The sequence below is a fragment of the Drosophila tropicalis genome, unplaced genomic scaffold, assembly GCF_018151085.1.
Source record: "Drosophila tropicalis isolate 14030-0801.00 unplaced genomic scaffold, ASM1815108v1 contig_761, whole genome shotgun sequence".
NCBI classification, from domain to species: Eukaryota; Metazoa; Arthropoda; class Insecta; order Diptera; family Drosophilidae; genus Drosophila; species Drosophila tropicalis.
This window is the reverse complement of record NW_027173249.1, coordinates 8,598-32,029: the sequence shown is the minus strand read 5'-3', so window position 1 is coordinate 32,029 and position 23,432 is coordinate 8,598. Positions and strand designations below refer to the sequence as shown.

Below are 23,432 nucleotides of genomic sequence, written 5' to 3'. Positions count from 1 at the left end.
TTGCCCACCACTGAGCAATGGAGCCAAAGAACGGATTCTCTGGATTCTGAGTTAATTATCTCTAGTGGGGGAAACTTGTTTCGAGTCTACATACTCTGTATCTTCTCTAAGAAGCTATGCCCATCTCCAAAACAAAGTCACTTCTCCAGTCGTCTATGCTTTTCAATATATTTTCTTTTTATACTATACACCCATAGGGTGAAATGGTATATTAAAGTCGCTAAAATGTATGTAACAGGCAGAAGGAAGGAAGCCCCATAAAGTATTTATGTATATTCTTGATCAGTATCAACAGCCAAGTCCATCTAGCCATGCCCATCCGTCGATGTGTCCGTCCGTATGAACACCTAGATCTCGGAGACTATAGAGATAGAGCCATTAAATTTGGTATGTAGACTCGAGTAGTATGTACAGTGATAGAGTTTATTTCATATGTTTGCCACGCCCCTTTCCGCCCCCGTTATTAAAAAAAAGCCTTTATCTCAAAGACTATTCTAGCTAGGTTTAACCTAGCTTTAACCTATTTAAAGCTAATCCAGAAAAACTGATCGCAGAATCCGGATTATCTGGATTATACATCAATGAAATTATGCGATGTCCTGTGTTTTAACATGATTTTCAAAAAAAAAATGTATCTATGGTCGGGGAAAGTAGTGCCAGAAGAGGGCTATGCTCTCAAACCAACGCAGTTTTTCACTCTGATTGAGACACCTAGGAAAGATGGTTTTTTAACGCTTCAACAGCATCTTCTGGAACGAAAATCGTTCTTGATGAGCGGGAGCAAAAAAAGTCATTGGATGCGAAACCATCGCTGTACGATAGATGACCCATTAATTCGACTGGCTGGTCAAAATAACTCTGGTTCATTTTTTCTTAGAATACTTCTGGCAAACATATTTTGGTGTACCTTACTTAATTAGTGTTGCCTAGGCCAGATATATTTACATTTAGCAGCCCTCGTAACGATTGAACATTTTCAAAACAGAGCAAACACAATGAATTGTGTCAAGAGAAACTTATTCTAGTTTTATAAGTTATAATAAACAATTCTCAAATGAAAGGTGTTTCCGTTCACGTTCACATTAAATCTTTCCATAGTTTACACATTTATACATAAATTCAAATAAATATTTATCCACAAAATTATACACAATTTCACAAGTACAAAGAAGTATGGATAGACACTAAAAAGAAAAACTGCACACTAAACTGAAATTACACTCACCGCGCGTGGTCCTTAACTTTTAATCCGCCACGCCTTTCTACACGCCATGCATCGATGCACTGCTTAGCTCAATATTTGGTATCAACATCTCTTCGTTGAGGGCCTGACGATAAAAGGATCTTTGCAGCTATTAAGCAAAGGTCATGTGATAATAGCACGATCCTAACAGTGCCGGAGGGTAAGACCGACCATTGGATCGAGCAGCAAAGTATCCATCAAGGGATACTTAAACTCATCAGGTGCATCGGTACACTCATCTTTAGTCTGTTGAATGGTAACATAGATCTCATGGGCTCGTAGCGTTAACGCCTTACAGTGCTCCACCTCAAATCTGAGCTTAGCGCTTGACATTTGACTCTTATGAAGGCCGCCTCATTGCAGATACGCACATCAAAGGAACGCTCATCGGCAGCCAAGGCCTAAGCGAATCTATCACAGTCCAAGCGGAGATATTTATCAAAGATCTAAGTAAACTACGCGGCTCCCAACCCTATTTCGATGAATTCCTTACTTTCAGATCTTAGCATTTGCGGCCAGTTAATTGTATTAGATTAAAAATTAAGCATACAGCTAAGTTGATCGACCAACTTAGCGCGCCAAATTGTTCTTTGATGTCACTAGTTAGATAGTGTAACAGATCAACGCTAATCTGCAGCCAATTGGGTGAGACGACTCTGTTGCTGATCAGCGCTCATTTTACTTAAATACTGTCTGTCCGGCAATAACTGTTGCGTCAGATGTATACGCTTCAAGTTCTCCAAGGATTCATCAGGCAAGAATGTAGTATCATTCATCAGCATATTGGCGAATTTTACAAGCTGATTGCCCACACGCGATTCACAGATGACTGCCTGACGACAAATAGGACCTTTCCACAAAGATTTCAACAAATGGCTAATATGGTATTTTAGTTTAAACTTATCACAGAATTCTGAGCTTTGACTTGATGTCGTTTCTTTCTAGAATCTCAGAGCTTACCAAGGGGACCGAGTTAGTTTAAATAATCAGATGCGAGGCACACTCATGAGTCAATAGCCATGTGATAGTTGAATGATCAACACCCTGGCGTAAATCCACAATGGCATTCTGCATCGTAAACAATATAAATTCAGCTATATCATCGTTATACCATTCGGGCAGTGAGCCCTTCAATGGGCCGACCCTTAAGTTGGTACAACATAAATTCGCAAACAGTGGAATAGAATTCAAGGCATCGTTGCAATAATCCAGAATCCAAAAATGTATTCTTACTGCAAGTTGGATCAATTGCTTCTCCCAACGCACTGGGAAATAATTATGTAGTATAACGATTGGGGTAACGTGAATTAGCCCAATGTACTTTGGGACGATCCAATTCATCGATGAGGTTCTGCAATTCACACTTTCTGGCGATACCGTTGAATAGATAGCCCTAGAGACATCAAATTTGGTATGCAGACTAGCTTAATAGACGCGCAGATATTGGCTATTTAAACATTTAGCCACGCCCACTTTTCCACTTAAATATATATATTTTTTGCCACGCCCACTTCCGCCTCCATAATTTAGAAAAAACCAATTTTTTGACTATCGCATTCAAATTCGGCAGATTAATTAATCTTATCTATGTATTTCTAAAAGAAACTAGAAACATGCAAAAATATGCGTATGAACGTATGTTAGTAAGCGGTCCACAAGGCCAGAATTGGCCGTTGGCTAGTGGCGGCGCTAGAGTGCTCGTGTGTTCGTAGAGTGAGCGAGATAGCACATAGTATAAGACATGTAAAAACAATTTAATAGACAAACATTTGGTTTTCGAAATTTGAAATATTTGTTTCACCTGGTGTATGGTATACCCAAGTCGACTCGTCGACTTACTTACTTCATTATAAATGATCTTCCATTGGTAGTGACACATTCTCGTGTACAAGACAAGTCTTTAAAGTCTTCTTGCCTGCTTCAATCCGATCTTAATGACCTTGGTGTGAAACCAATCCATTAAACCTCAACGGCTGTAAATGGAAAGTTATGTCTTTTTATAGATGCACTCCATACTTAGCAACTTATTATCTAAATGACACTCCCTTAGAGCGGTTAGATATTATCAATGACTTGGGTGTTCTTATGGACCATAAGTTAACTTTTAATCCTCATATTTCTGCTACAGTTAGTAAAGCTATTAATGTTCTTGGGTTTGTGAAACGATGGTCAAAAGAGTTTGACAATCCGTACACAACCAAAATTCTGTATACTTCATAAATCCGTCCTATCTTAGAGTACGGATCCTGCATATGGTCACCTCAATATGAGATGCACCAAAGTAAAATTGAATCTGTGCAAAAGCAATTTCTGCTTTTTGCTCTTCGCGGTCTAAATTGGGATCGCAATGTCAATTTGCCATCATACTCCAGTAGGCTTCTTTTAATCATCAATCTTCCTTCTTTAATTAATCGTAGAATAATGCTTGGTACTATTTTTATTCACAAACTTTTAATTAAAGAAACAGACTCTCCTGAGCTATTGAACTACTTAAACCTATCTGTACCTACTAGAAAATTTTATTCCTCTATCCTTGAAACACTGTACTTCTAACTATTCCCTGCGTGAACCTTTTCATGTTCTATGTTCTGATTACAATCTTCTGTATCCCGTAATCAGATCAGAAGCCTCTCTTCCCCTCGTAAAAACCTCTATCTTAGCACACTTAGCTCGTAATTAGCTGTTTTATTTGTATTTGTCCACGCGATCGTGCCGTCCGATATTCGCCCCACGGTCGGTCTGGTGGGAGGTGGATAGCTCTCTGCTTGGGCTCGCGCGAAACAGGATATGTCCTGGTGTCATATGGGCCACTTGTACGTTATTCGCATTTTAAGCGTCAACATCGAGACAATACATTTGGTCTTCAAAATTTAAAATACTTGTTTCACCTGGTGCATGGTATACCGAAGTCGGCGAGACGACTTACTTACAGTACAGTCCGTTAACAGTGTTACATTTGGATGTAGACCCCTAGTTACCCCAAAGGGTATATGAACTAAAGGCATTACAGGCTTTCCATATTCTTACTTCAATGTGTTTTATCAAATAGAGTGAACTGCACCGTATATTTTGGGTTGGAGAATTTTACTGCAAATCTTCCATTGACGAGGATGACTACTACGTCATCGGCATGGGCGATGGTCTTCACTGGGCCCATATTTCACGTTCGTAGGGCAAGACTCCTCCTTGGGTTGTGTCTCTGCTTACGTTTCGAGTGAATGTAGGGCCTAAATTGTAGAGTAAAGTGAGATGTTATCTTCCTGTGTTTGAACAGCTGTTAACATTATGTGAGCCGAGTGCAGATAGAACTTTCGATGTCCAGAAAGGTCGCATTGATGTGTCCTTTATACTGCAGTGAAGATGAGTACGACATCATGCGCAAAGGGTATCCTCTCCGAACGCTCTTTGGCAAGCACCTTCCACAATCTCGCTCCTTTACCACGATGACTTTATTTTCATCGCTGTGCAAATCTCTAATTTAAGCTTCCTCCGAGACGTTTGTATGCTTCCCGAACCTTCATCCTAAACGATTCAAGGATATAATTGAAAATTGAGTTATTTCCTCTCAATTCATTTCAATTACCCCATAAGATAGCGGGAGTAGTAGGTAGGCTTAGTTCTAAACAAAGATTAAATTATTATACATGCTATCGGTAATCAATTTTGCTAATCTGCCAGTCGGTACCAGTGACTCCGAAAATAATTCCAACATTAAGTGCTTAAATGCAATTCAATCCAAAAATAATTAAAATTAAGTTTAACAATACTTTGTTCCATTCGTGTTTTGATAGAAGTGCAATATTATCCACAATTTGGTTGAAAATCGCCTACAATTGCTTTTGACATGGATTTCTATCGATTGTATATATTCAAAGGGTATTCTTAGGGGGAAAAAAAATAGATTTTCGGCTTTAGAAATGCAGTAACTTTAAGAATTTATCAAATCAGCTTGCAAAGAAGGACGAAAAAGTAACAAACTACTGGAAATATAGATTTTGAGGGTGTCCAAGCATCCAAACCATATCCCCAGAACCGTCCCTGCGTTAATTAGTTTATGAAATAAGAATATGCCAGAAATAAGTCAGAATGCTAAGGATGATGATTATTTGGATCACAATGGATTTGAAAGGATTGAGGATATTATTTTAACTAGAATGACCATCCAGGCATCGAAATAAGGTAGCCAGGTACGGCCAGGGGAGGGCAGCTGCTCCCCAAAACTAGGGGGCGTTAAATTTCTTAAGAATTCAAATCAAAATGTATTAGGTACGACCAGAGGGCCGGGTCTGTTCGATTTGTCAAAGAATAAGTTCTTGAACCAACTATATTAACGGCATGTGCTATATCTCATAATAAACAAACTGCGCCGATTCAAGAGCCGAGTAGCAAATTCCCATCAGGCATCTTTCTCTGTTAACATTTTCGTTTATCGTATTCATATATCGTATTTTGTTGAAAATGAATCGAAACTTGGATAGCTCCTGGTGGCGGCAGTGTGCACTCTCTGTGGGCAATATTCGCTAGGGGGCGGTTGGGGAAAAGTAGTTGAAATCATTTGCGTACTTTTAGGCTGACTTTTTAATTGGTTACGAAACTATTTAAACCCATTTACTTAAGTTACTCGGGCCCAAAACGCGCTTTAACTACACTCCTCGAATACTCCTCGATTTTATAATTCAATATTTTAGGTACGGCGTCGGCCACTTGATATCCTGCCGTAGAGATCTTTTGGGTTAGTTTAAAATTACAAGTTTTTTTTTTACAAACTCTGTCGCTGAATGTGATTCTAGTCATTAATAGGTAAGTTGTTTGGTGAAACCGCTTCACTCTAGAGCCTAGACAGCCTACGTTTCTATAGTCTGCGAAGCTTATAGAAAATCGCCCATCCCGCAATCTTAAAAAAGAATTATAACTTGTGTTTTATTTCTTTATACATATAATTCTTTCTGGTCAAAAACACAAATTTCTGACGAATTTCAAAAGTTGAAAGAATATATTTTTTTTTTTTCATAAACTTCATAAAATTGTCAGAGTAATGTAAAGCTGGACCGCTTTATTTTCTTTGGGGCACGCGTTTAAAATGTTTATATTGATGATCGCCCATTTATCGGTTTTCAGACCTGCATTTTGTCGTTCGAGTAAGTCGAAAATATTACTCAAGCAGTTTTGTGCCTATGGCAATAGGATCTGAAATTAAAACAGCCTCGTATCCTTCAATTGCGCAGATTCCAATGACTTCCAATATAATCCAGATTCTAGAACGGGAGTTTCCATATTACTCTCTAGACTCTAGACAGCCTACGATTCTATAGTCTGCGAAGCTTATAGAAAATTGCTTCAGCAGACGGCAGAACTTTTTGTTGTTACAGGCGGATATACCCTTGCAGAGGGTGTTTTGAAATTGGTCAGATGTTTGTAACGCCCAGAAGGATACGTTTCCGACCTCATAAAGTGTATATACAATTGCGAACTTAAAAATAGCACCACTTGCTGAGGTCACGTGTTCAAAGGATTCCTAAGCATAGTTTAAGGTTCAAGGAACGTTTGAATACGTTTTTGAACGCTTAACATTTCCTACTGATGGAAGCAAAAAATAATTATATTATTATCCAACGTTTTGAAAGTTTTTTATAAAACTTCTTAAAAAACTCAACAAATATCCGAAACTAAAAATAGCACCACTTGCAGTATTTTGCAAAAAACCGTCATATTTAGCAGGATTGCAATATAAAATATCAAAGAAGTTAAATTCGGCTATGCCGAAGCTTATATACCCTTGCAGTCCTTGACAATAATAATTTTACATGTTCAAAATTTGTTTTCTGCAACTCAATTCATCAATATATGTACAAACAAAACAATTTTACCATTCATACCACAATTTGTTCTTCTTCTTCCCTCATTCCCCAAGCAAAGCAACGCACTCATACTCTTTTATCTTAAACTACCCTACTTACGCATATTTTTTTCCTTACTTTTTGTTGCGATCGATTTTGGTTTCATTACACTAATTTAGCTTTTAAGTATATATACAAAAACAAATTTATTTTTGAAAAGAAAGTCTAAATTACAAACATCTATTTCTACCGAGAGCTCGAGCTATTGACTGTAACTTGTGTTCTATTTATCCGATCGGATTGAAATTTGGGATGGGATCTCATGTTTTATATCCAATACTATCACATTAGCAAATTTCATGGGGAAACTCCAATTTTTATGAAAATGTTTCTTCAACGCATACACACGGACGGACAGACGGACATGGCTATATCGATACTTTATGGGGTCGGAAACGTCTCCTTCTGCAAACATCTGACCAATTTTGTAATACCCTCTGCAAGGGGATAAAAATAAAATTAATGTTGAAATAAAATGAAATATATTTACACTTAAAACACATTTTTATTCTTTACAATTTGGATAGCAGTTTCCAATCTTCCTCTTGGGTAATTGACATTATTGTTGAACTTAAAGTAGACTTCAAATTCGATGATGAATCTGCACTTTCTGGAGCAGAACTATAAGCTGATGGGATGAAATTCTTAGTCTGTTCCTTTTATGCAGCACGTAAGCCTAACTCTGTTACTAACATTTGCGAATTCTCGAATTGTACAGGCCCATGTTGCTACCTGTTCAAGCCGAAAAGGTGAAGATATGTCCATTAGCTTCGATCAACTGCCATCCGTACCGGATCAACAGCAAGTAGAAACAAGTGAAAATTCAGGTCTGAATTCACGGTGAGAGACTTCAGAGTAAGCGGGAACCGGATGCAATACGATAAATACAAGTTGTGACTAAAAAAAATATTTAAGAAATAAAATTTTAGAATTAATTAGACATTGTTATATAATGTAGAGATAGTTGATTGTTGGCCATAACTGTCATCGTTTGCAACCGTAATTTAATTTAAAAGTCGAAGTTATTGTTCGCTCGTAAACCGTACCGGGTAAAAAAGTTAAATTTAAGAAAAATAAAGGAAGGGAAAAGTAATACCGAAAATAGTTTAAGTTGCTGTTGCTCTCATCTCGAGAGCCAAAAAGCAACTGTTTAAGCGTCACACAATTCGGCACCACGTGTACTATTAGGTGTGGGCAAAGCTTCGATTAACAATCGATAAAAAAACAATCGAGGGGTTGTCGGTAAATATTGACTTACTCGAGATTTTAGTGTTGAAAAATGGAAAAATCGGCTAAAGCTGGATTTCAGTGTTTGCAAACGCCAAATATTAGGCGAATATTTTACTCAAATTATAAATTTTGTAAACTCAACAATATTTTCGTTTTTTGAGAATAGTACGAACAGCGTTTTGCCAATTTTAATTTTTTTTTTTTAGTTTGGTTATCTAATTTAATTATTCTTCATCCGAATCAATTAAAAGCGTGATGGCTGCAAATTATCTTTTACATCTTCTTTGTGTTTCGTGGGGTAAAAGTTTGGAAGTTAGTGGCGGATTGTCATAACTGTACATGCAAATCTTTTTATCAAAGTGTTTCTTATCCTATGGATGTGGATTAATGGATTATGGTGCCATATTGTAGGAGCTAAAATATTCCAATTTAATATTCGGTAATTATTGATTGTTTTCTCAGTTTTCCGTAGATGGTCTTATGTTTGCCAATGCCAATACTCTAGCATTTTAATTACAAATAGTTGCCATTAAAAAATGTATTGTTGCTCTTTTAAGCAAAACACCTTCCGATACAACTTTCTGCCAAAACTTTGCGCGAACTCCTAAGGCCTCAAAGGATATTCATAAGAAAGGACAAACATTCATTCGTTTCTTAGAGTCACACACATTTGAGTCAAAAAGGCTTCACACACACACACACAAGAGGCCAAAAAGGCTTTCATGCCATTACATTTCCACCGAAATTCAAGATCGTACCTGAATCTCAAGAACTAAAGCTGATACAAAAAAACTGATCGCAGATTCCGGATTAGCTGGATTATAAATCAATGACAATATGCGATTTGTCCTGTGTTTTAACATGATTTTCAAAAAAGTTTTATGTCTTCTCTTGTTCGTTTTTTCATATTATGGTGTACCACATGGAATTAACCAGTTTTGCCGAAGAATCAGGAGACCATTTTTCCTCGAACACCCACCCACACGGTCGATTGTTGCTTTGTTTATACCTATAAAGATGCATTGGAAAATTTGACCTTTTTCTTTTGCCAAGTTTCCATTTGCCAAAAACATAACCTCGTCTGGACCACAGTGCAATGGAAAATACAGATTGCACCTTGCAACACTTTCAATTAGTGTTGCCTAGGCCAGATATATACACATTTAGCAGCCCTCGTAACGATTGAACATTTTCAAAACAAAGCAAACACAATGAATTGTGTCAAGAGAAACTTATTCTAGTTTTATAAGTTATAATAAACAATTCTCAAATGAAAGGTGTTTCCGTTCACGTTCACATTAAATCTTTCCATAGTTTACACATTTATACATAAATTCAAATAAATATTTATCCACAAAATTATACACAATTTCACAAGTACAAAGAAGTATGGATAGACACTAAAAAGAAAAACTGCACACTAAACTGAAATTACACTCACCGCGCGTGGTCCTTTTATTCGTGGTCCTTTTATTCCGCCGCGCCTTTCAGCACGCCATGCATCGATGCACTGCTTAGCTCAATATTTGGTATCAACATCTCTTCGTTGAGAGCCTGACGATAAAAGGATCTGTGCAGCTATTAAGCAAAGGTCATGTGGTAATAGCACGATCCTAACAGTGCTGGAGGGTAAGACCGACCATTGGATCGGACAGCCAAGTATCTATCAAGAGATCCTTAAACTCATCAGGTGCATCGGTACACTCATCTTCAGTCTGTTGAATGGTAACATAGATCTCATGGGCTCGTAGCGTTAACGCCTTACTGTGCTCCACCTCAAGGGCTGAGCTTACACCTAGACGTTTGATTCTTATAAAGGCCGCCTCATTGCAGATACGTACATCAAATGATGAGCGTTCCCATCGGCAGCCTGAGCGAATCTATCACAGTCCAAGTGGAGATATTTATCAAAGATCTAAGTAACTAAACTACGCGGCTCCCAATCCTATTTCGCTGAATTCCTTACTTTCAGATCATAGCATTTACGGCCAGCTAATTGTTATACCATACACCCATAGGGTGAAATGGTATATTAAAGTCGCCAAAATGTATGTAACAGGCAGAAGGAAGCTTCTCCGACCCTATAAAGTATATGTATATATTCTTGATCAGGATCAACAGCCGAGTCGATCTAGCCATGTCCGTCTGTCCGTCCGTCCGTCCGTCCGTCTGTATGAACACGCAGATCTCGGAGACTATAAGAGCTAGAGCCACCAAATTTGGTATGTATACTCGTGTATTATGCACATGTACAGAGTTAATTGGAATTTCGGCCACGCCCCCAGGAATCACATAAAACTGTTTTTCTTAAAAAGTATGACAGCTACAGACATCAAATTTAGTTTGTACACACGATTAGTTAGCGCGCAGAAATTCATTGTTCAAACTTTTTACCACGCCCCCTTACGCCCCCCTGGAATCACATAAAACTGTTTTTCTTAAAAAAGCATAATAGCTAGAGACATCAAATTTGGTTTATATGCTCGTTTAGTTAGCGCGCAGAAACTAATTGTTTAAACTTTTTGCCACGCCCCCTTCCGCCCCCAGAATTTACATAAAACTGATTTCCTTAAAAACTATGATAGCTACCGACATTAAATTTGGTATGTAGACTAGCTTAATAGGCGCGCAGATATTGGCTATTTAAACATTTTTCCACGCCCACTTCCGCCTCCATAATTTAGAAAAAACCGATTTCCTCCTGTATTTTTTTGACTATCGCTATTAAATTCGGCAGACTAATTATTTCTATCTATTTCTATCAAACCACCAAATTTCATTGAAATCGGACTAGAAACATGCAAAATATGAGTATGAACGTATTTTACTAAGCGGTCCACAAGGCCAGAATTGGCCGTTGGCTAGTGGCGGCGCTAGAGTGCTCGTGTGTTCGTAGAGTGAGCGAGATAGCACATAGTATAAGACATGTAAAAACAATTTAATAGACAAACATTTGGTTTTCCAAATTTGAAATATTTGTTTCACCTGGTGTATGGTATACCCAAGTCGACGAGTCGACTTACTTGCTTCATTTTAGATTACAATTAAGCATGCATAAATTGATCGACCAACTTAGCGCGCTAAATTGTTCTTTGATGTCACTAGTTAGATAGTGAAACAGATCAACTGCCTCACGTGCCACCGTTGAATAGGAGACGCTCATCTGTAGCCAATTGGGTGAGACGACTCTGTTGCTGCTGCTGATTCTACTTAAATTCTGTCTGTCCGGCAATAACTGTTGCGTTAGATGTATACGCTTCAAATTCTCCAAGGATTCATCGGGCAAGAATGTAGTATCATTCATCAGCATATTGGCGAATTTAACAACCTGATTGCCTACACGCGATTCACAGATGACTGCCAGACGACAAATACGACCTTCCCACAAAGATTTCAACAAATGGTTTTTATGGTATTTTATTGTAAATTTATCACAGAATTCTGAGCTTTGACTTGATGTCTTTTCTTTCTTCTAGAATCTCATTAGAGCTTACCAAGGAGTTTTGGGCCAGCTCATATTGACCGAGTTAGTTTAAATAAGAACACAACATTACCTTAACCAGCTCGGCGGACACAAACGGATTTTCAATCAGATGCGAGGCACATTCATGAGTCAATAGCCATGTGATAATTGAATGATCAACACACTGACGTAAATCCACAATGGCATTCTGCATTGAAAACAATATAAATTCAGCTATATCATCGTTATACCGGGCAGTGCGGAAAGCGCATCACTCGGTGTGGGTTGCTGCAGAGGCAACTGGGATATAAATGGGCCGACCCTTAAGTTGGTACAACATAAATTCAGTGGAATACAATTCAAGGCATCGTTGCAATAATCCAGAATCCAATAATGTATTCTTACTGCAAGTTTTTATGATCCATTGCTTCTCCCAACGCTCTGGGAACTAATTATGTAGTATAACGATTGGGATAACGTGAATTAGCCCAATGTACTTTGGGACGATCCAATTCATCGATGAGCTTCTGCAATTCACACTTTCTGGCGATACCGTTGAATAGATAGCCCAAATGATGAGCCTGAAGGAGGACCGTCTTGGTGATAAATCGTTAAGACTGAAAGTATGCTATCTGTATTTCAAAGTATGTGATCCATCCGGCTCGAAGGACCAAAATGAATAGGGATCCCGCTGGAGAGAAGGAAAATAACCCAATCTTCATTCGTTGAATTCAAAATATGAACTGATTTTATTAACAAAAGTATGGAGTTTATATAGGGAATCTTAGGCTCTAGGAGGTAACAATTGTTCTTAAAATATCTTATTCTAATGAGACTCAAACCCAAGATTTCGGGGGTTAAAAATTATTATTATCTTGGGCACGGCTTCGGCCACATGACCTCCTGCCGTTGTGATATTTTGGGTTAGTTTAGAATTACAAGTGTTTTTCTACAATGTGTGTGGCTGATTGTAATTCTAGTCACATGCTAGATTGCTTGTTTGTGACAAAAGTACAGTTGTATTATGTTTTCTTTAGTGCATCTGATTTGCTGAAGCCGCTTCAGATGAACACGATGTTTATTCTTAAACAGTATGAATTACACGGGTTTGAAAAAAACCCAAGGTGTCAAACAAATATCTTCTGACAATTCTTGATGCCCGCAGATAGTCTTGAGTTGTCATTCCTAAGTACCATAGCCCTTTTGCTGTTTTGTATTTATAGCATGCACCCATTGGGTTAAATGGTATATTAAAGTCGCCAAAATGTATGTAACAGGCAGAAGGAAGCTTTTCCGACCCCATAAAGTATTTATGTATATTCTTGATCAGTGTCAACAGCCAAGTCGCCCTCCCTCCGTCTTTCCGTCCGTCCGTCCGTCCGATGTGTCCGTCCGTATGAACACCCACATCTCGGAGACTATAAGAGTTAGAGCCATTAAATTTGGTATGTAGACTCGTGTAGTATGTACAGTGATAGAGTTTACTTCAAATTTTTGCCACGCCCCTTTCCGGCCGCGGAATAATTTGGTATGTAACGGAATCAAATTAGTCTTATAAATTTTTATTAACCTACCAAATTTGATTAAAATCGGACTAAAAACGTGTGAAATATGCATATAAAAGTGTGTACTAGGCGGTTCAAGAGGCCGGAGTAGGCCGTAGGCTAGTGGCGGCGCTAGAGTGCACGTGTGTCTATTATTGTGAGTGAGCAAGATAGATTAAGCTATAATGAAACATGTAAAATAACAAATATTTGGCCTTCAAAATTTAAAATACTTGTTTCACCTGGTGCATGGTATACCGAAGTCGGCGAGACGACTCACTTATAGTACCGTCAGTTAACAGTGTTAATTTTGGATGCAGACCCCTAGTTACCCCAAAGGGTATATTAACTAAAGGCATCACAGGCTTTCCATATTCTTACTTCAATGTTGTATATACTTAGTTTTATCTGGGTTGGAGAATTTTACTGCTGATCACATCCGGAAACCTTCCATTGATGAGGATGACTACTACGTCATCGGCATGGCCGATGGTCTTCACTGGGCCCATATTTCACGTTCGTAGGGCAAGACACCTCCTTGGGTTGTGTCTCTGCTTACGTTTCGAGTGAATGAAGGGCCTAAATTGTAGAGTAAAGTGAGACGTTATCTTCCTGTGTTTGAGCACCACGGATATCCAAGAACTAACACAGCTCTTAACATTATGTGAGCCGAGTGCAGATAGAACTTTCGATGTCCAGAAAGGTCGCATTGATGTGTCCTTTATACTGCAGTGAAGATGAGTACGACATCATGCGCAAAGGAGTATCCTCTCCGAACGCTCTTTGGCAAGCACCTTCCACAATCTCGCTCCTTTACCACGATGACTTTATTTTCATCGCTGTGCAAATCTCTAATTTAAGCTTCCTCCGAGACGTTTGTATGCTTCCCGAACCTTCATCCTAAACGATTCAAGGATATAATTGAAAATTGAGTTATTTCCTCTCAATTCATTTCAATTACCCCATAAGATAGCGGGAGTAGTAGGTAGGCTTAGTTCTAAACAAAGATTAAATTATTATACATGCTATCGGTAATCAATTTTGCTAATCTGCCAGTCGGTACCAGTGACTCCGAAAATAATTCCAACATTAAGTGCTTAAATGCAATTCAATCCAAAAATAATTAAAATTAAGTTTAACAATACTTTGTTCCATTCGTGTTTTGATAGAAGTGCAATATTATCCACAATTTGGTTGAAAATTGCCTACAATTGCTTTTGACATGGATTTCTATCGATTGTATATATTCGAAGGGACAAAAAATACATTTTCGGCTTAAGAAATGCAGTAACTTTAAGGATTTATCAAATCAGTTTGCAAAGAAGGACGAAAAAGTAACAAACTACTCGAAATATAGATTTTGAGGGTGTCTAAGCACCCAAACCCATACCCCAGATCCGTCCCTGCGTTAATTAGTTTATGAAATAAGAATATGCCAGAAATAAGCCAGAATACAAAGGATGATGATTATTTGGATCACAATGGATTTGAAAGGATTGAGGATATTATTATAACTATATAGAATTTCCATCAGGCATCTTTCTCTGTTAACATTTTCGTTTATCGTATTCATATATCGTATTTTGTAGAAAATGAATCGAAACTTGGATAGCTCCTGGTGGCGGCAGTGTGCACTCTCTGTGGGCAATATTCGCTAGGGGGCGGTTGGGGAAAAGTAGTTGAAATCATTTGGGTACTTTTAGGCTGACTTTTTAATTGGTTACGAAACTATTTAAACCTATTTACTTAAGTTACTCGGGCCCAAAACGCGCTTTAACTACAGAAATTTGGTATCAAACGAAAGAGAAAAAATTTCACGAGCACTGTTCAAATTTATAATTCAATATTTTAGGTACGGCGTCGGCCACTTGAAATCCTGCCGTAGAGATCTTTTGGGTTAGTTTAAAATTACAAGTTTTTTTTACAAAATCTGTGGCTGAATGTAATTCTAGTCATTACTAGGTAAGTAAAGTCTGCGAAGCCTTTAGAAAATTGTCCATCCCGCAATATAATTCTTTCTAGTAAAAAAAAAAAACAAGTTTCTGACAAATTTCAAAGTTGAAAAAATATTCTTTTCTTCATAAAACTGTCAGAGTAAGTCGAAAATATTACTCAAGCAGTTTTGCACCTTTGGCAATACGACTTGGAAGAAAAACAGACTCGTATCCTTCAATTGCGCAGATTCCAATGACTTCCAATATATTCCAGATTCTAGAACGGGAGTTTCCATATTACTCTCTAGAGTCTAGAAGTTATAGAAAATTGCTTCAGCAGACGGCAGAAGTTTTTGTTGTTACAAGCGGATTCCTAAACACTTTAAACTACTTGCTCTATTATTCGGGCATTAATTCTAAAAGTTTAGTCAAATTGAATTAAGTGATACGCTTTACCATTTCTATTTGTTTTTATACCCTTACGAAATTGGTCAGATGTTTGTAACGCCCAGAAGGAGACGTTTCCCACCGCATAAAGTGTACATATATACAATTGCGAACTTAAAAATAGCACCACTTGCTGAGGTCGCGTGTTCAAAGGATTCCTAATCATAATTTAAGGTTCAAGGGACGTTTGAATACGTTTTTGAACGCTTAACATTTCCTACTGATGGAAGCAAAAAATAATTATATTATTATCCAACGTTTTGAAAGTTTTTTATAAAACTTCTTAAAAAACTCAACAAATATCCGAAACTAAAAATAGCACCAATTGCAGTCATATTTAGCAGGATTGCAATACAAAATACCAAAGAAGTTAAATTCGGCTATGCCGAAGTTTTTATGCCCTTGCAGTCCTTGACAATAATAATTTTACATGTTCAAAATTTGTTTTCTGCAACTCAATTCGTCAATATACAAACAAAACAATTTAACTCTTCATACTATAATTTGTTCTTCTTCTTCCCTCATTGTATTGACTGTAACTTGTGTTGTATTTGAAATTTGGGATGGGATCTCATGTTTTATATCCAATACTGTCACATTAGCAAATTTCATGGGGAAACTCCAATTTTTATGAAAATTTGTTGTAAATGTTTCTTCTAGCGCTATATGATATGTATAGTAGTCCGATCAATTCTCATACTTGATCAGCTCCAGATAATAAAAAGCACACAAAAAAAATTCAGCCCGATAGCTCTTAAGATGGCAGAGTAAAACGCATACGCACGGACAGACGGACATAACTATATCGACTCAGCTTCTCATGCTGATCAAGAATATATATATATTATGGGGTCGGAAACGTCTCCTTCTGTGCGTTACAAACATCTGACCAATTTTATAATACCCTGCAAGGGTATAAAAATTACATTAAAATAAAATAGGATTGGATAATTGTGTTCTTCTTTCTCTCAAGTGTGGCTATTTAGATATTTTTGTTTTTGTCAAATTTATTATAATGTCAAAAATTTTGAGTCAATGAAGCAAAAGTCCTGCAATTCCTCCACAAGAAGGTGCATCCGCAACTATTGTGGGATATTCTTGCTCACTTTACAAATCGGACCACGGATGCGATCAAAAGTAAAACGGTAGAGGAGCAGCTGCCCGATGTCTTAAAGACCTCCGATTCAGTCTGTTGTCATTCAGGAGGTGAATGAATTTTACTTCGTCAACGCCCATGAGGAGGATGTGAAATTGATGAGGGGGGAAGATCTTTTCTTCTTTACTTTGCACATTTCTAACCATAATTGATATACTCTTTTCGGAAGGGTATACAATAGCTTTTTTATACCCTTGCAAAAAGGGTATATTAATTTTGGTCAGAAGTGTGCAACGCATAGAACGAAGCATCTCCGACCATACAAAGTATATATATTCTTGATCAGCACGACGACTCCTCCTAGACCGTAAGAGCTACAGAGCTGAAATCGCATGTAGACTTGTATATACTGCAGGGGTTGTATAACCCGGATTCTGTCGGATCGGACCACTATGTCGTATAGCTCCCCTACAAAACCCCAAAATCACGAACAGTGACTTTTCTCAATAACTTCGTTATTTTCTGTGCTATTATCGTGAAACTTAATATTATACAGTTTATTACGCCTATAAACGACTGTGCCAACTTTCATCAAGATCGGGTGACTGGTCGAAAACAGTGACTGTGATCAATATATTCGTTATTTCCTATGATTGTAGGCCAGGGCCCGGCACAAAGAGAGCGCTAGAAAAATGTAGTTGTATGTGTGCACTTGCTTGTCTGCGTGTGTTGCTTTACACTGCGCAAAATGAAAGTTGACAAAATTTTGCCTCAAATCAAAAAAAACGAGTACAGCAGCTAAACTGATGCAAGAGAAAGATAGAACCAGAGGGCCGGGGCTAACTTCGACCGCGTCAAAGTTTGTATACCCTTGCAACTTTTTTGGTAACTCTTTCCTTACCTATTAGCCATCAATGTGGAAGAACGTTTTATCTAAAAAGGCTTAAGCTTGAGAAAGAAAGGCCTACAATCATAGGAAATAACGAAGATATTGATCAAAGTCACTGTTTTCCACCGATCGTTCCTATGGGAGCTATATGATACAGTCACCCGATCTTTATCAAATTCGGCACAGTCATTAACAGATATACTAAACTAACAAATGTTTAATTTGAAAGCAATCGCGGTAAAAGTAACGAAGTTATTTACAAAAGTCACTGTTTTCCCCCGATCGTTCCTATAGGAGCTATATGATAGAGTCATCCGATCTTGATCAAACTTGGCACAGTCATTAACGGATATACTAAACTAACAAATGTTTAATTTGAAAGAAATCGCGGTAAAAGTAACGAAGTTATTTACAAAAGTCACTGTTTTCGACCGATCGTTCTTATGGGAGCTATATGATATAGTCATCCGATCTTGATCACATTTGGCACAGTCGTTTATAAGCGTAATAAACTCTCTAATATTAAGTTTCACGATAATAACATAGAAAATAACGAAGTTATTGAGAAAAGTCACTGTTCGTGACTTTGGGGTTTGTATGGGAGCTATATGATATAGTGGTCCGATCCGGCTGAATCCGAGATATACAACGCAGTATATACAAGCCTAGGTGCAAAATTTCAGCTCTGTAGCTCTTACGGTCTAGGAGGAGTTTGCGTTGATCCAGACGGACGGACGGACGGACGGACGGACATGGCTATTTGAACTCGTCTCGTCGTGCTGATCAAGAATATATATACTTTGTATGGTCGGAGATGCTTCGTTCTATGCGTTGCACACTTCTGACCAAAATTAATATACCCTTTTTGCAAGGGTATAAAAACAAAGTAACGATCAATTTTTTCATGTGTCATCTCTCAACAAAGCGACATAGATCTGCTTGCGTCGAAATGCTGAGAAAAACTAAATCCAACCTCATGCTCTTGATTTTTTTGTGTGAGGACTTCGGCAGCCGTTCGGTTACACGCATACGACGAGCCGAACGTGTTCGTCCCCCGGGGGATATGAGTGCCTGGCTCTGTTGTAGGCCATTCTTTCGAAAGTATAAGCCTTTTTAGAAAACACGTTTTTCCACTTTGATGGCTAATAGGTAAGGAAAGAGTTACCAAAAAAGTTGCAAGGGTATACAAACTTCGGCGCTGTCGAAGTTAGCCCCGGCCCTCTGGTTTTTGCATAAAGTAGGAAAATTTTGTAATGCCAAATAAAAAATTTGACTTGATATTTAAAAAGGGCATACATTGGGTACATCAAAACAAAATTTAAAAACAGATGTTTGATCAGCTGTTTGTTTTGTCAAAATTGACGAAAATGATCACTTAATTTTGAGCTTTTGCTGCTTCTATGCAAATTTTTGGCGACAAAATGGAAAATAAAGGTCAGGCAGAGTCGAGAAACGCAGTATCGTCTGTATATGTGGCGATTAGAAGCTGATCGTCTTGTAGCACTGGCATATCTGCGGTGTACAGAGTGTACAAGATAGGACCCAGCACACTGCCCTGTGGAACGCCCGCATTGACGCGCCTGATTTCGGACATGGAGCTTTCATATCTGACGTAGAAGCGTCTGTCTTCGAGGTACCACTTCAGAACCATGAAATGGGGAGCAGGTAGCAACATCTTCAGCTTGTGCAGAAGCCCGTCGTGCCAGACACGGTCGAATGCTTGCTTGATATCCAAGAAGGCAGCGGATGTGTAGAGCTTGTCTTCGAAGGAGCCGAGAATCTTCCCAACAATACGGTGGCATTGTTCTGGGGTGCCGTGATGTCTTCGGAAGCCAAATTGGTGTTCAGGAACCAAAGTATTCTTTCGAATACCTTAGAGAGCATTGCAGAGGCGTTTGACTGAAAAGATTTCTTTATTGTTCGAGGCCGGCTCAAGGTCAATAAAGAAGATTGGCATCGGGTTTTTGGAGTACCGGTGCTTGGCGTTTGTGAGGTGGCGCACGTTGTGTCCCAGCTTTGCCAGTTCTTTCCGGATGTAGTTCGTAGGAGTGCTGTGGTGTAGGCTACGAATAACAGCCTTGTATGCCCTCTCCTGCTTGAGCTGGTAAGTATGGAAAGGAGTCTTTTTAGCCTCAAGCGCAGCTACCAGGCTCCTATAGTCCTGAACACAGGTTGTCATGATCCGGACCTGGTCATCTCTGCCCGCCTTGTAGGTGAAATCATCTCCACCAATATTTTCCTTCACGAGGGAACCATGCCAGTGATGTTGCTCACGTTGTAAATAAAGATGGGGGGTATTTTCGGTGGCTTTGGTGTAGCTGGTGATGGAGCCACGGCTGGCTCTGCCTCGAAACTCGGGTCAGTTATAGGGTTATCAGTTGGGGCAAGCAGGGAAAATCTGTTGCTATAGGCAACTGGTGGAAGCTGCTGGACCAGCAGCAGACGATCGTCTGATTTCACCAGGCTCCATTTGGCCTAAGGAGTCAGAGTCCGTGGACATGGAGTCCGTTGATGGGCGTCTTGTTCTTGCATTGGCTGGGACCTTAGCACTCTTCTTGCGATCTGCTTCAGGCGATGACGTGGCCTTCCTTTTGGTTACGTAGAACCATTGTGCAGAGCTGGAGGCAACGCCGCTGGGGACATCGTCTATGCCCATCTTGGTCTAAGTGAGACCCGGTGAAATTACTTTTAAACTCCCGGAGGAGTGCAATAAATAAATTGTCTCCGCCTAAAAGAACACCACAAGTTCCAGTGGGCTCTTTGGGGTTATGCAATGGAAATTTTTTTTATCGATGCCTGAAAGTATGCAACGATTTTTTCAGCTTCTCCGATTGGCTGGCCAATCACAGCACAGTAACGGGGCTTGCAGAGCAAGAACCGAATTTGAGCACTAAAGCACCGTTTATTATTGGTCTTTTTGTTTTGCTATCCAATTCACAATACAAAACTTTTAACAATTTCAGGCAAATTACTGTTGTTTGTAGTCGACTTGAGACACTAGATGCGAGATTCATCCGCGATAGACGTCCGTTCACTTCGACAGTCACAACGAGACTAACAAATGAAATGAAAGCTGAAATATCAAGGAAAATAAGGAGTTTTCACCTATGTAGATGTAACGAAAAATTTACAAAAATTCCATCGTACAATTGATACTTTTAAAAATAAGCATTCAAGTTGGCTTGCCAAAATTATGAGTGTCGACCAAGACCAAGAGTTATCCAACCGAATGGGACGACCACGACTGCCGATTAATGATGCAGGATCACGGCTGAAAAGAAAAAGGGCGGTAGAACTTGCCGATAAGGAAGGAAATAATACAAACCTTCTTGTGCATGCAGCTTTAAAGTCAGCTAAAAAAGCCAAAGAGTGCAATACTGCTTCTTTATTAAAAAATATTGTCTCTTCTTCAAATGGATTAAGTGAGATTAAGCACGGAAACCAGAGCCCAAGTACCTCTCCAAAATTTGCTAAATCACACGGCTAGTCGAATTATCCTTATGCAAGAGGAGGTATTTCAGAAATATAGAAATATAAAAGTTATAAAACTCATTGCGAGTTATGGATTTGAGGGCTCTACGGGGCAAAGAACGATGCCAACGACGATTGTTTATTTGTTACGAGTGTTGTTCCACTAAAGTTAACGGATGATTTTGGGACGCCTCTATGGATCTAACTAATCTAACTCCGTAATCAGTAAGATTTTGCAGACCCCTAAAGCTTGAGTTTGCTAAGGAGAGCAGAGCTCTTATTCTTGCAGAGCAGGCTGATTTGGAATCACAAATACAAAACCTAACAGCTTTCAGTCAATTTCTCAATTGATCGGAAACTTTCAATCACTTTTGATCTCCATTTGACACTGATAGACTGTAAGGTGTTAAATGTGCTAACGGGAACCAAATCTAATCAAGTATGTCCTATTTGTGGAGCAAGTCCAAAGAATTTCATGGCAACCAGTGAATTCTCAAGCTATGCGTCTAAATCTGAAAATCTTCAACACGGCATCAGTCCCTTACATGCATGGATAAGATTTTTTGAATTCGTACTTCACATCTCATATAAATTATACCTTCAAAAGTGGCAAGTAAGGGATAAAAAAGAAAAAGATGAAATGATGTCCCGTAAAAAAGAAATACAAGAACTATTTTGGAGAGAATTGGGCTTACACGTGGATCAATCAAGAGCAAATGGAAGTGGAAATACAAATGTTAAACACAAGGCAACTTTCATTAATATTGGGATTAGACTATAATATTCTACACCGATTTTACATCATTTTGATAACTATTTCGTGTGAATTCTGCATAAATATTTCCAAATTTAGCCACTTCTTTATTCTTGGTACCCAATGTCAGCAACTGTCCATAAAGTTTTGGTTCACGGTTCGCAGATAATGGCGTCATCAGTATTACCTATTGGTTGCTTTGGGGAAAATGCATCTGAAGCGCGCAACAAACTTTATAAACGTGATAGACGATCATATGCAAGACGGAATTCTCGTATCAATAAGATAACGGATGTGTTCAATAGATCAATGGATTCATCTGACCCTTTTCTTTCAAGCATTAATATTAACAAGAGATTAGCTCAAAATAAGAAAAACCCACTACCAAAGGAAGTTATTGAACTTTTAGAAGCACCAAATGTTAATAACAATAATGATAGCGACTTGGATACGGATCACGAAAACAGTGACATTTCCCTGGATATGCAGGTCGAATACTCAAATTAATGTTCATGTTTTTCATCTAACTTAATGGTATATTATACTATTTTGTGTGCTACTTAAATATAATAAGAAATTTTCCATTCTAAAACGCGCAGTTATTGGTTATTGGGGCATTTTCAGCTTTACGTCTGAAGATTTGAAGCGCTGATTGAAAAAAAATAAATTGTGTAGACATCGTTTAATTATTTTATACATGCTGTTTACTAAAAAAGGCTTAAAAATTAAAAAAAAAAAAATAAAGCCTAAAAGTATGCAAATGGGGTAATTTTTACAATTTTGGGCGGATAGCGGTAAAAAACGTGGTATATTACAAAAAAAACCAGAGGGCCGGGGCTAACTTTGACCGCGTCAAAGTTTGTATACCCTTGCATCTTTTTTGGTAACTCTTTCCTTACCTATTAGCCATCAATGTGGAAGAACGTTTTATCTAAAAAGGCTTATGTTTGCGAAAGAATGGCCTACAATCATAGGAAATAACGAAGATATTGACCAAAGTCACAGTTTTCCACCGATCGTTCCTATGGGAGCTATATGATATAGTCACCCGATCTTTATCAAATTCGACACAGTCATTAACAGATATACTAAACTAACAAATGTTTAATTTGAAAGCAATCGCGGTAAAAGTAACGAATTTATTTACAAAAGTCACTGTTTTCGACCGATCGTTCTTATGGGAGCTATATGATATAGTCATCCGATCTTGATCACATTTGGCACAGTCGTTTATAAGCGTAATAAACTCTCTAATATTACGTTTCACGATAATAACATAGAAAATAACGAAGTTATTGAGAAAAGTCACTGTTCGTGACTTTGGGGTTTGTATGGGAGCTATATGATATAGTGGTCCGATCCGGCTGAATCCGAGATATACAACGCCTGCAGTATATACAAGCCTATGTGCAAAATTTCAGCTCTGTAGCTCTTACGGTCTAGGAGGAGTTTGCGTTGATCCAG

The 23,432-nt window shown here is 38.4% G+C and overlaps 2 pseudogenes; both read right to left on the bottom strand.

Moving 5' to 3' along the window:
• Nucleotides 1-635: 635 nt before the first annotated feature.
• Nucleotides 636-2,646, bottom strand: LOC137579676 (ubiquitin conjugation factor E4 B-like; annotated as a pseudogene).
• A 528-nt stretch (nucleotides 2,647-3,174) lies between these two features.
• Nucleotides 3,175-13,886, bottom strand: LOC137579675 (ubiquitin conjugation factor E4 B-like; annotated as a pseudogene).
• Between the last annotated feature and the right edge of the window lie 9,546 nt (nucleotides 13,887-23,432).